The 14748-nt window shown below is 36.8% G+C and overlaps 1 non-coding gene across 1 annotated transcript; it reads right to left on the reverse strand.

Moving 5' to 3' along the window:
* Positions 1 to 1103: 1103 nt before the first annotated feature.
* On the reverse strand, positions 1104 to 1209 carry LOC128291250 (small nucleolar RNA R71). Its single transcript, XR_008281026.1, has one exon. It is a non-coding gene; the product is annotated as a small nucleolar RNA R71 (small nucleolar RNA).
* Between the last annotated feature and the right edge of the window lie 13539 nt (positions 1210 to 14748).

Raw genomic sequence — 14748 nt, forward strand, 5'->3', positions numbered from 1 at the left:
CTCAGGGATCTCTACAGAACAAGTTAAATGAATAAATCATCCGATTCAGAGCCAGAATAACAAGTACAGTCTAGGTGGATTTTTCCTTAGGTATTGTCTTAATTCAATCGTTTTCCAAAAGTAATCCCCCAATTCCATTATCTGTGAATTCTTAGATTAGTTAATTAGTTAGTTAAAACAAAACCCCCTTATTCTTAGGCTAGATAATAAAAAGACAGTCATTACTAGTACTTTTAGTTCCTTTGGGTTCGACAATCCAGTCTTGCTAAAACTATACTACTCTTCAATAGGTACACTTGCCTGCATTGCAATAATAGTTAGTTTCAAGAACGATTAATTATAAATATTTAAAACTTACCTGTCACGAAAGTCGTGATCAAGTTTTTAGCACTGTTGCCGGGGAACTAAGATATTAGGAACGCTCAATTTTTATTACTTTATCCATTTATTTTTCTCCAAATTTAATTTAATTTTTTTATTATTATTTATTAATTTACTTTTTCTTTCTCTTGGCAAGTTTTTATAGTTTATGACTAGAAGAAACCCGTCAGGACCACTACTTTTTGACGAAGAAATCGATCGCATAGTTCGCAGAAAGCAAAGGGAAATAAGGTGAAGCTTAAGATACACAGAGAACGAGCAAGAGGACGATACTCAACCCCTAACCAAAGAGATGGCTGAAAACCAAGACAATCAGCTACCCCCTGTAATTGCGGTTAATCAAAATTCTGTTCCACGCACTATGTATGACTATGCTAAACCTTCTTTAATAGGAACTGAATCGAGCATAGTTAGACCTATTGTAGCTGCAAATACTTTTGAACTAAAACCTAACACTATTCAAATGATACAGCAACTTGTTCAGTTTGATGGTTTGCAGGATGAGGATCCCAACGCTCACTTAGCAAACTTCTTGGATCTATGCGATACATTTAAAATTAATGGTGCTTTTGATGATGTCATTCGGCTTCGGTTATTCCCTTTTTCATTAAGGAACAAAGCTAAACAGTGGTTGAACTCGTTACCACGAGGGTCAATTACTACTTTGGAACAAATGACCGAAAAATTTTTATTAAAATATTTCCTGCCAGCTAAAACAACCAAATTACGTAATGATATGTCTTCATTTGTGCAGATGGACTTAGAAACTCTTTATGATGCATGGGAGAGATACAAGGACCTACTACAAAGGTGTCCTCACCATGGATTACCTCTATGGTTGCAAGTTCAAACATTCTACAATGGTGTGAACCCCTCGACAAGGCAAATGATTGATGCAGCAGCCGGGGGAACCATCAACAACAAAACACCTAAAGAGGCTTACGAATTTATTGAAGAGATGTCCCTGAATAACTATCAGTGGCAATTCATGAGGACTAAGCCAACTAAAATAGTAGGCGTTTATAACGTCGATTTGGTTACTATGTTGTCAAACCAGGTAGAACTTCTAAATAAAAAGATTGATAGTTTACTTTGTTCTACTCAGGTACATCTAGTAATGAGGTGCGAGACGAATGGAAGAGGAGCATGCACAGAGTATAAACGCTTTAACCCCAGCATCGACGAAGAACAAGTCCAATATATAGGTCATAATAACTCTAAATCCCAAAATAACCCATATAGTAACACTTATAATGCAGGTTGGAGGAACCATCACAATTTCTCGTGGGGCGGTCGTGGAAATCAAAGACCACAACATCCTCTAGGTTTTCAACAACTACCCTATCAACAGGAAAAGAAATCGAACCTTGAAGAGATGCTGTCTAAATTTATCTCAGTGTAAGAAACCCATTTTCAGAACACCGAGACAACACTTAAAATCAACAAGCATCGATCTAAGGGCTCGAAACTCAGATAAGCCAGCTTTCTAAACTAATCTCCGAACGACCACAAGGTAGCTTGCCAAGTAATACTGAACCCAACCCAAGGGAACAACTCAACGCAATTAATGTTCAAGATGAAGAAGGATTCGTTGAGCCTGAGCCAGAACCGAGGCAAGAAACTATTGTGAGCAGAGGTCAAGGTGAGGTACGTCATAATAAAAACAAATCAGTGAATGTCGAATATAAACCTCGAGTGCCATACCCTAATGTGACAAGGAAAGACCGCTCAAATGATCAATTTGATAAATTCCTTAATTAAAAAATTACATATTAACTTACCGTTTATTGAAGCTCTATCGCAGATGCCAAACGAAATGAAATTTTTAAAAGAGCTTTTACCAAATTAGCGGAAGTTGGACGAGGCGTCGCATGTGTAGCTAAACGCAGTTTGCTCAGCTATTCTGAAGAATAAACTACCCAACAAACTAACAGATCTAGGGAGTCATAAGACTCTGCTTAATTGGTAGTTTAGATGTTAATAATGCATTAGCTGATTTAGGGGCTAGTTTTAATGTCATGCCCTACAAAATGTTTAAATGATTAGGTCTTGGGAAACCCAAACAGACTAGGATGAGCATTCAATTAGCAGATAAAACTACAAGATTTCTTAGGGGTATTATTGAAGATGTGCTAGTTAAAATCAATAAATTTATATTTCCCATTGACTTCATTTTTCTAGACATAGAGGAGGATAACAACACCCATTTGATTTTAAGAAAACCCTTTTTAGCAATTGCTAAAACGATTATTGATGTTGCCACAGGTAAGCTCACACTCCGTGTTGGAGACGAAACAATCACCCTTCAAGCTCGCAATTCTGGCAACACGTTAGAAATTGAAGGTGATCGTCTCAATCATTCTACTAAAACTGACAATATGGTGCAACTTACTTTGCAGGAAATGAGTCTGAAGGAAGAACATGAGCCATTTTCAAGCAATAGTAGAGGACCTATTCGTGAAGAACGAAGGCTACAAATTGAGGAGCTAGATAAATGGTGGACACATAAACCGAGAACACACGATAAACCAAAACTATGCCAGAATGAGCTCAATACCTTTCCAAATCAACTTAAGGTTGGAGATAAAGTTTTATTAGATGTCGCAAATCCTCACATTGTCACTACCAAACCGAATGAAGAAATCCCTCTTACGGTACTTAGCATTTTCCCATTCGGTGGAGTCGAGGTAAATCATCCTAAGTTTGGCACTTTTAAGGTAAACAATACCCGTCTAAAACCTTATTTTGATGAGATTCACAGCAGGAATGAGGAGTATAAACTCCTCGAACCACCATGACCATTCAATGGAAAGGTAAGTTGAGCTTAGACTATAAATAAGCGCTTCTCAGGAGGCAACTCAAGCACTAACTGTATTAACTTCTTTCAATTTTAGTGTTTAACACCTAACTTACTAACGGAGCTCTTGAATTCAGGTTTACCACATAGACATGGCCAAGCACATGGGCGTGCTTCAGGTCGTGTTGAAACAGGGCAAAGATTTTCCCCAACACGGGCTATGATAAATCACCATAGCCATGTGACATGGCCGTAGGCGAACCTGCCAAAACAACATAGGCGTTCGACATGTCCGTGCCTTGAAACCGTTGCCGAACCTATCAAATTAACACAAGCGTGCGACACGCCTGTGCCAAGCAATTGTGGGAGAACTTACCAAAACAACATGGGTGTGGCCCTTAATACACGGGCGAAGGAGAAGCGGATGGAGATCGACAGGGCCGTGCAGCATGGCCGTGTACACCAATGCGCCTAATTTCAAAAATTACGAAACGCACGGGCTGAGCTTAGAGCACACGGGAGTGCCCCACGGCCGTGTGCCCCAATTTCGCTATAAACACCTATTATTTATTTTATTTTATTTTTTTCTCTATATTTTGAAATTATTTTTTTATTATTTCCTTTTAATACTATTTTATCATGAGTTTTTATAATTTTTGTTCTTCGGCTATTTCATTACGAGTAATTATACTTTAGTATACCTTTTAAAGAGTTCCTGATTCTATCACAATTATAAAAGAGCTCCAAAGCTCACTATTACTCAGGAACTTAAAACTCCACTGGGAACGGTTCTCCACGACTGCCATGTCCTGCTCGACCACGACCATAGCTACCACCAGATATAATATTCTTTTGGCGCAGGACTTATGGCCTAATGAACCTCTACCACCGCAGGAGTATCCTCCTCCACCCTCACACCGTTTATTCTCCAAATCTCCAGTTCAAGGACATTCATTCATCACTCAGGAAGTTTCACTTCTCTCCCTATCTTATTTTTATATTCTTATATCTATCTTTGTACATTGAGGGCAATGTACATCTTAAGTGTGGGGGGTATTCATTTCATTATCAGAAAAATCCCTGAATGACTGACTGCCTTGTTCTCTTGAAAAGCTCTCATATCATGTCTAGGATAAATTTTGACTGATTTATGACTTTTATTGATATATCTTGAATTAAAACATAGGCATTTATGCATTGATTGTTTAAACTTTAAGACATTAGAGAATCAATCATGATAAGTTGATGTTTAAGAATTTAAAATTTTAGGTTGTTTCCCCAAAGTTTAGGTATTACTTTGAGTTGGAATTTACAAGTTTTAAACATCAAAAAGCCATAATTTTTGTGAGATTTTTGAGCCTTTTAAGCATCTATTAATTCTTTCATGCTCACGTTTATTATTGCTTTGAGTGCGTTAGTATTGAATTGTCATTCTAGAACTTGTTTGATTATGCATGTCAAGACCACACCATTTGATTTGATATGTCAAGATGATAGAGGCACTTAGGATTAACCCACTCATGCCATGAAAAACCTACCTCCATGATTAACCCTTAGTGAACCCCGTTGAGCTAACAAGCTATTTCCTGTATTACCCTTAACATTAACCCTTAACCCATTATTTTTGAAATCCCCCAAATTAAATTTATCCCTATTTTTGTCGAGATTTGTTTTGAATAAATTGCTTAGCTATGTCTTGTTCTTAATAGTTAGTTATTTAACTTGTTCTTAAAAAAAAATGTATACATATTAGTAGTTGTGATCTTTTGAGCTAAAGAAGTTAAATTTCATATTCAAAGAAGAAGCTCTGTTGTACGCAATTAATGACTAGTCATTTTTCTAGTTAGGCAATTTTTCAATTTGATCTCGATTCTAACCTTTTCTTTCAACTTGTGACCACACCCCCTAACCAAGTCTCGTTATAACCCTCTAAAGACCTTTTGATTGATGTTTTATCTAAATTTATAGTGGTGGAGATTTGATTTTCATGCAAGCCAATGGTAATAATTTTTCATTATTGACTATTGAGTGCTTCAATTATTGTCCTTAAACACCTCGAGTGATTTGAGTGAATCTTCAGTGAGGATGTGAAACTTTGTGATATTCTGAATCAAAGGTAATTACTTACATGAGGGGAGACACCTATGCTTGCATGATTAAATACTCAACTTGGAATGTTTAAAACTTTTATGTTCTTTTAGTTGAATTCTCAATGTATGATTACCTATGGATTATTTTGAGATATTTTTTATAGAGATTATAAGTTGAGAAAGATTTATTTTGATTATGAGTTGAGGATTTTTCTTGAGGACAAGCAAATGTTTAAGTGTGGGGGTATTTGATAAACCGTAATATATACATATTTTTACCCCATGCTTAACGCATTTTATGGATGATTTTCCCTTAGAATTGGTGAATTCGATGCTCCTAATGCTTTAATTTCATGTTTTATACTTAGGAGAGCGAAAGGAACGAGAAACGGGCCAAAAACAGAGAAAATGGGCCAAAGTACGAAATCAACACGGCTTGGACTTCCTCACACAGGTAGACCACACGGCCGTGTCAATTTGGTAGATTCGAAGTACGATTCACATGGGCGTGTCCCTACTGAGCCCAAGTTGAGTCCAATTCGGAAAAGGCTAATTTTCAGGGTTTTTAGGCATTCTAAATCCTATAAATACGCCTTAAAAGAAGAGAGAAAAGAGGACACAGAGAGGAAGGAAGGAATTACTCGAAGGAAGCCGATTGATTCATCTCAGAAGCCAGAGTCACCATCAAGACTGAAGATCTCCCCTCAATTTTCCTTCAAGAGTTTTGGGTTTTCTTTATGTTTTGTATTCGTTATTCTTCTGAGATGTTTTCCATTTTATTTATGAACTAAATCCCCTAAATACCTAAGGGGAATGAAACCTAAGACGAATCTTGTTATTATTTTCTGAATTGTATGATAAATATTTAACTTGTTCTTAATTATGTGTTCTTAATTCTTGTTTTGATATCCCAGGATACTAATTCAAGATAAGCTCTTATTCAGAGGAGGAATAGACCTTGTCTAAGAGTACATTTTTCATAATTAGCGGAATTGTTTGCACGCCTAGACATAGGGTGACAAGATTTTTCTGAATTAGGGTGAAACCTAATAAAGGGATCCATAGATCGAGTTAATGCAACCCTAGAGTGTTAATTAGAGAAAAGTCTAAATTATTCAATCTAGGGATTAGATGTTATTAGTCTTGAAGAGGGATAATAACATAACTTAGGGATCTCTGTGGAACAAGTTAAATGAATAAATCGTCCGATTCGGAACCAGAATAACAAGTACAATCTAGGTGGATTTTTCCTTAGGTATTGTCTTAATTCAATCATTTTCCAAAAGTAATCCTCCAATTCCATTCTCTGTGAATTCTTAGATTAGTTAATTAGTTAGTTAAAACAAAACCCCCTTATTCTTAGGCTAGATAATAAAAAGACAGTCATTACTAGTACTTTTAGTTCCTTTGGGTTCGACAATCCGATCTTGCTAAAACTATACTACTGTTCGATAGGTACACTTGCCTGCATCGCAATAATAGTTAGTTTCAAGAACGATTAATTATAAATATTTAAAACTAACCTATCACAAAAATTGTGATCACAATGCTAAACGATAGGCTAATGGTCCAAGTCTTTCAGTGATCTCTTATGGTTCGATAAATTGCGGACTCAGTTTACTTTTCGACCAAATCTCAAGACCTTTTTCCATGGAGATACTTTCAAGAACACTTTGTCTCCAACTTGAAATTAGATATCCTTTCTTTTGAAATCAGCATATGACTTTTTCCTATCTAATGCCGCTTTCAAACAATCACGTATCACTTTAACCTTTTCTTTAGTTTCCTTGATCAAATCACCTCCATGAATCTGGTGTTCTTTGAGTTCTGTCCAGTACAATGGTGTCCGACACTTCCGGCGATACAATGCCTCATAAGGTGCCATTTTTAAACTCGTCTGGAAACTATTGTTGTAGGCAAATTCCACTAATGGTAAATATTTTTCCTAGCTGCCTTGAAGTTCAAGGACATAACACCTTAACATAACCTCGAGAGTTTGAATCATCCGTTCAAACTGACCATCTGTTTGTGGGTGGAATGTCATACTAAAACTAAACTTTGTACCCAAAGCTTCTTGTAACTTCTTCCAAAATCTTGAAGTGAATCTTGGATCCCTATCTGAAATGATCGACAATGGTACCTCGTGCAGTCTCACAATCTTGGATATGTACAAATCAGCCAATCTGTCAAGAGAGAAATCTATCCGTACAGGAATAAAATGAGCCCACTTTGTTAGTCTATCAACTATAACCAAAATGGCATCTTTCTTCTTCGGTGTTAACGGCAATCCTATCACAAAATCCATAGTAATCCTGTCCCATTTCCATTTAGGAATCTTCACGGGCTGTAATAAACCTGAAGGTACTTGGTGTTCAGCCTTGACTTGTAGACATATCAAGCATTTCGATACAAACTCAAAGATGTCTCTTTTCATGCCATTCCACCAATACATTTTCTTCAAATCATTGTACATCTTGGTACTTCCCAGATGAATAGATAAACAGCTATCATGAGCCTTTTGCAAAATTTTTCGAATCAGCTCATTGTCTCTCGGTACACAAACTGTACCTCTGAACATCAAGCTACCGTCAGACCTAATCTGAAAATCAGATTCAGTGCCTGACTCGCATTGAGCTCTCTTGGCTTGCAAGTTACTATCATTGATCTAAGCATTACAAATTGCTTGTAGAAATGTTGGTCTGGCTCTTAACTCTACCAAACCTGAACCATCATTTAACAAGGCCAACTGCGTGTTCAAGGCTCTCAAGGCAAACAAGGATTTTCTGCTTAGTGCATCTGCAACCACATTCGCCTTTCCTGGGTGGTAGTCGATGATCAATTCATAATCTTTAATCAACTCTAACCATCTTCGTTGTCTCAGATTCAATTCTTTTTGAGTCATCAAATATTTCAAACTTTTGTGCTCTGTGAATATATGGAAACTTTCGCCACACAAATGGTACCTCTAAATCTTCAAGGCAAATATAATGGCAGCTAGCTCCAATTCGTGTGTTGGATAATTTTTTTCATGCAGCTTTAGTTACCTTAAGGCATATGTTATTACTTTGCCCTCTTGCATAAGCACGTAACCTAGTCCATTTAAGGACGCGTCATTAAAAATCACAAATTCCTTTCTTGGCTCGGGTTGCACTAAAATTGGAGCTTCGGTTAGCAACATCTTCAATTTCTCAAAACTCTGTTGACACTTCTTTGACCATTCAAACTTAACATCTTTTTGCAGCAACCTCTTCAAAGGAGTTGCAATAATCAAAAACCCTTTTTCCACTCAACAATAGCAGATATCTTGTTTGGATCAACTCAGATGCCATCACCCGACACAATTGGACCGAGGAATCTAACCTCTCGGAGCCAAAACTCACTCTTGCTAAATTTAGCATACAATTATTTGTCTCGTAAGATTTGTAAAACCGTTCTCAAATGTTTCGCATGCTCAGTCTTGTCCTTGGAATAAATCAGGATATCATCAATAAACACAACGATAAACTTGTCTAAATATGGTCGAAAAACACGATTCATTAAGTCCATAAATGCAACTGGGGCGTTCGTCAGACCAAAAGGCATGACCAGAAACTCGAAATGACCATACCTCGTCCTGAAAGCAGTTTTAGCCTCGTCCGACTCTTTAACTCGCAACTGGTAGTAGCTGAATCTCAGGCCTATCTTAGAAAACACAGTGGCTCCCCTCAATTGATCAAACAGATCATCAATCCTCGACAACGGATACTTGTTCCTGATAGTTACCTTGTTGAATTATCAGTAGTCTATACATAGCCTCATAAATCCATCTTTCTTCTTTACGATTAACATTGGAGCACCCCAAGGTGAAAAACTTAGTCTTGTAAAACCTTTATCCGTCAATTCTTGTAGCTGTGCTTTTAACTCTTTCAGCTTGGTTGGTGCCATCCTATACGGAGCAATAGAAATAGGAGCTGTTCTAGGCACCAGCTCAATACCAAACTCCACTTCTCTAACGGGAGATAATCCAGGTAGCACTTTGGGAAACATATCTAGATACTCGCATACTATCGGTACCGATTCCAATTTCAACTCAGATTCTTTAGCATTCAACACAAAAGCAAGGTAGGCTTCATATCATTTTCTCATACGCCTTTGAGCCATCATTGAGGTAATAACAACCGGCGGAGTATCCAACTCGCTTGAATCAATCCGAAGAATCTCACCATCTGAGCATTTCAATTCAATATACTTGCTACCATAATTTACAATTACATCATGCACAGCTAACCAATCTATGCCAAGTATTACATCAAACTCATCGAATGGCAATAACATAAGGTTAGCTGGAAAACAATGACCTTGAATCGTCAAGGGACAATTCTTATAGACTTTATCGACTAGGACTGACTTGCCTAGAGGGTTTGATACCTTAATCACAAATTCTGTAGGTTCTACAGACATATTCATACTAGACACCAATTTCATGAAAATGTATAAATAGGTTGACCCTGGGTCAATTAAGACAATGACACGAGTATTATAAATAGAAAATGTACCCATGATGACATCAGGAGCAGAGGCTTCCTCTCGAGTGCGTATTGCATAAGTTCTTGCCGGGGTTCAAGCATCTGATTTTGCAGTAGCATGTGATAGCCCTAATTTGGCCCTAGTCGGAAAGTGGTTTTGGGATCACAAAACCGAGTCCCAAAAATAATCAAATGTTATATTATGTGTTTATTTCATGTGAAAGTGCATGTGTGAAAATCCCATGCTTTGATTCTACCATTTGTGAGTGAAATTATGAAATAAGACCTATGTGAAAATTTTTGAAAATGCTATAGGCTAAAATGTAGTGGCCTAATAAATAGTAGTGCAAAATAGGAGGATTTACATGTCAAACTCCCCATTTTATGTGTAGAGGCCGGCCATGGTGTTAATGGTAGACAACATGTGTAAATTTTTTTATTGAAGTTATGGCATAAGTATGGCACAAATAATATATGTTATTTTGTGTCATAAAATGTTTAGTAATAGAATAACAAAAAGGAAGAAAAGGAAGGTTTTTGTTCACTCTTGTTCATGAAAGCTGAAAATAGAAGAGAAAGGAGAGGAAAAGAGCTCTTGAATGTTCGGTCACTTGGGGAAGAAAAATCCAAGGTAAGTTCATGGTAGTTTGCTTCTATCTTGATGTCCATGAGTTCTTCTTGATTCTACCCTAACTCATGAAGCATATTTTGATTTTTGGTTGTGTTGTGAGCATTCGGTCATGAATTAAAATGAAGGAAATGGTTGTTGTTTCATGTCCTTTTGATGAAAAATGGAAGATAGGTGAAGTTGAGCCAAGCAAATGAGCATGCATGTGCCTTAGATGCTAAGGGGAAAATCGGCTAACATGTTGTGCTTTAAAATGATGAAATAAAGATTATGCTCAAGTAAAATTATAGATATGTGATGATTGATTGGTGATATGCATGTTTAAATAACATGCATGCAAGGTATGCGTGAAAGAGTGATTTGGTAATAAATCTGTTTGGGACAGCAGCAGTAACGTGAATTTGGAAAATCACCATAAATTGTGGGAGATGAGTTAGAAGCTTAATAAATTATGTAATTAAAGCTTAATGAGTCTAGTTTCTTATAAAACAAACCATGTAAGAAAACTAATTTCCAATAATGAGATATTTTAAGTGATGTGGGACACGGTCAGAATGACTTCTAGATCCTCTGTTTTGTCTTTATAAAATCATTATAAATTGTAAAAAAAATGTTCATAAGATGAAATTTATATGCTTAGACTCCTTAATGAGTATAGTTTCAAATGAAATAAACGAGAACATATTTTGAATTTTTTACAATGAGAAATTTGATTCGTAGTGAGGAGTGGTCAGATTAGTCAAACAGTGAAACAGGGGAAACTTTAAGAAAAATCTGGTATTGATTAGCCAAACCAAAAATTCTAAAAATTTTATGGATGAAAGATATATGAGTCTATCTTCAGGGAAAATTAATGGCACTTGATTTGGAGTTTCGTAGCTCCAGTTATAAATGATTTAGTGACTGTTGCTCAGGAAGACAGCTTGCAGTGAAATTATGATTATGTGGTAAACATTGACAAAAATTTGTTAATGAGTTGCTTATTGATTTCTTATAAGCTTACTATGATCAGTAGGTGTGAAAGTCGAATATATATATATGTATATATTATATTTTGAAAGTGATGCTCAAATATTCGAATAATGACTAGTTTAAAATCTTTGAATTTAAGCTCAAGAGCATAGAGGGGCAAAATTTGGATAAGGGAAAAGAGAAAGTAATCGAATAGCCGTTGTAATTGTTCGGCAACATTCAAGGTAAGTTCTTCAGTGTTTAAGCTTGATTCCTTTTTATATGCCCAAGAGTTAAATTAATATGGAAAAGGGAATGTAAATTTTATTTAGTTAATGTGCCGAATATGTAATGATTTAAGGCTATAAGCCGATTATGGCTATTATGCTTAAGTTGAATTGGATTTGGAAATTTGATGCACTAAATGAGTGTTACAATGAATAAACTGTGCCGTATATGTGCTGGTGGAGATATCACAATTTGTGATTATTAAATACCTAAAGGAAACCATGATGTGTATAAAATTATTATTATTAGTCCTTTGTGGTAGCCGAATATGGCTTGGCACTAAAGTGATTAAATGTGAACTTCGATGAGGTAAACTATTAAAAGTGTGGTGCTATAAGACTATAGGCTAATACGATATGTGGACTCGTTCCGTAAAGTAAATTATTAAGGTATGTGATATGTACTTATGCATGTTAAATCGATTGGAATTGAATCATGAATGTGAATTGCGAAGCATAGGTAAAAATGCCTATGACATTTATGTGAGTAAGGGTAAAACCATCGTAAATTATCGATAAGGATGGGCTATGTGCGGAACCATCTTATAATTGCTAATTTGAAAGGTTGTGTGTGAATCAGTGAGCAATATGTATATATTAGATGAATCGTGACCTTTTGGTTCTACTTGAATTAAGTTGTGTGATAAATAATTTATGTATATAACTTATAGTCAAATGGTCACTATGGGTTAAGTTTGAATGGTGAAATGGATATGTGATATTTATGAATGACTTTTGAACCGAAATGTAAACGATGGTGTTCATATGGAGCTTATACCCGAATGTTGCAAATGACTACGAATGTGATATGTTGAATGAGATGTATTAATATATGATTAAATATGCATGATATTTGATGTGTATTCGGGTTAAATCTAAGTGAGGCTTCGTCTTTGGTATTATATCCGGATAAATCCATGAGCCTAGTCTTGGTATTATATTCGCCTTCGTGCCTAGCAGGCTTAGTGCCGATGATGTGTACTCGGGCCTTCGTGCCTAGCAGGCTTAATGCCGGTGATATGTATTCGGGGCTTCATGCCTAGTAGGCTTCGTGCCGGTGATGTGTATTCGGGCCTTCGTGCCTAGCAGGCTTCGTGCCGGTGATGTGTATTCGGACCTTCGTGCCTAGCAGGTGTAATGCCGGTGAAATGATATGTTATGTGAATTCGGTGTTCCTTGTAAGATAAGGGTTTAGCCGAATGTTAAAGATGAAATGATAGTGTATTGTATCATGCTTATATGGCCTAATGGCAAGTATAACATGTTGGTAAAAATGCAATATGGTTTTATAATCAAATGATAAGTTTGAAATGAACGTGAGTGAAATGTTATGCATAAGCTATCAAATGCTAAGTGTGAAAATGAGATGAAAGAAAAGTGTTTGAAATGTATAATTATATACGTTCGAATGATGTTAGTACTTAATTGATATGAATATGTTATATGGAACTTGTTGACTTGATTATTCGGGCCTTTGAGCTTAGCAAACTATAATGCCGGTGAGATACTATTCAGGCCTTGAGCCTAGCAGGCTATAATGCTTGGTGAACGATATCGGACCTCGAGCCTAACAGGCAAAATCTTGGTGATTTGAGAAAAGTCCATGACTAAGGTACCTCGTGTTAGGTTGACAAATGAATACATTCAATTATGTTAAGTGGGCCAGTCGCATTATGTACTCATATGTGAGTTTGATCGCAATGAATCATAAGCGTGCATTGTGATACATACGTGAATAAATGTTATAACTATATCTATGATCATGATACACCGGTCGTGGTGTGAAAGTATGTGAAAGTATTCGATTTAATTATGTTATATGACTTCAGATTAAGTGTGATAAGAATGCTGAACGTGCATTATGTGTTTGTGTGTATTCGGCGAGATGGCAATATACCTAGAATATGGCTACTTAAGAAATTGAATAATCAAGTATAATTGCATTTATTTGTTTGCATTGCTTAAGACTTACTAAGCTTATGAAAGCTTACTCGTTGTTACATTCCTCTGCTTTTATAGATTGTTGACTTGATTTACACCTTTCGGGTTGGAGTTCATGGAGATATTATCACCTTTCGAGCTCACGCTATTGGTGTAAGTAAATCCTAGTGTTTGAGTCTATGGCATGTATAGGGTTTTAATGTTGAGTATGTGATATTATAATTTAGCCAAAGGTGTTGGCTAGTGATGTTTTAGGCCTCGTAAGCCCATATATGGGACAGATTGCATGTGAAAAGAAAAGTTTTAAATTGATTGAAATTTTTCGGCACTGTTTTTGTGTGATTGACTGAGTTTAACTCAGGCAACACCTCGAACCCTGTTCCGGCGAGGGATACGGGCGAGGGGTGTTACATAGCATCATTGGCAACAGTTCGACTACCACTTGCACTTCTGGGATGTCTCGGTGGTCTACCTCGAGAAATAGGAGCATTCGGCTATAGAGCTAATTCAACCTCTTTATTAGCTCGCTCCGGGCAGTCTCGGAGAAAATGGTCAAGAGACCCACATCTGAAACACGCACCACTCTTCATTTCGCACTCTCCGAAGTGAAATTTGTTATAGCTTTTACACTTCAGATTTTGATCATCTACGCTTCCCACACTAGTTACCATAGAGGAAGAAGACTTCGGGTTATGTCGCTTGGAGCTCCTTACTCTACCCGAATATCCTACTGATGAGGTGGAATGTTCTTGGTGACTTCTCGATTTCTTCGTGGGGAAGGAATGTACTCTGCCGCTAGACCTCTTACTTGAAACTCGAGCTTCTCTCTTAGCTTGCTTTCTTTGATTATTTAGCTATTCGGCCTTCTTGGTACGGTCAACTAATGCGGCAAATTCTCATATCTCAAGGATCCCAATCAGTAATTTAATTTCCTCATTCAAGCCTTTCTCGAAGCGCTTGCACATTTCTGTCTCTGATTGGACCCACTCCGTTGCATACTGACTTAACGTCACGAATTCCCTTTCGTACTCTGACATAGTCTTATTTCCTTGTTTGAGTTCTAGGAACTCCTTTCGCTTCGAGTCCAAAAACCTTTGACTGATGTATTTCTTTTTAAACTCAGCTTGGAAGAACTCTCATGTAAAGTCTTCCTTCGGTACAACTGAGC

Source organism: Gossypium arboreum, chromosome 3 (assembly GCF_025698485.1).
Source record: "Gossypium arboreum isolate Shixiya-1 chromosome 3, ASM2569848v2, whole genome shotgun sequence".
Lineage (NCBI taxonomy): Eukaryota > Viridiplantae > Streptophyta > Magnoliopsida > Malvales > Malvaceae > Gossypium > Gossypium arboreum.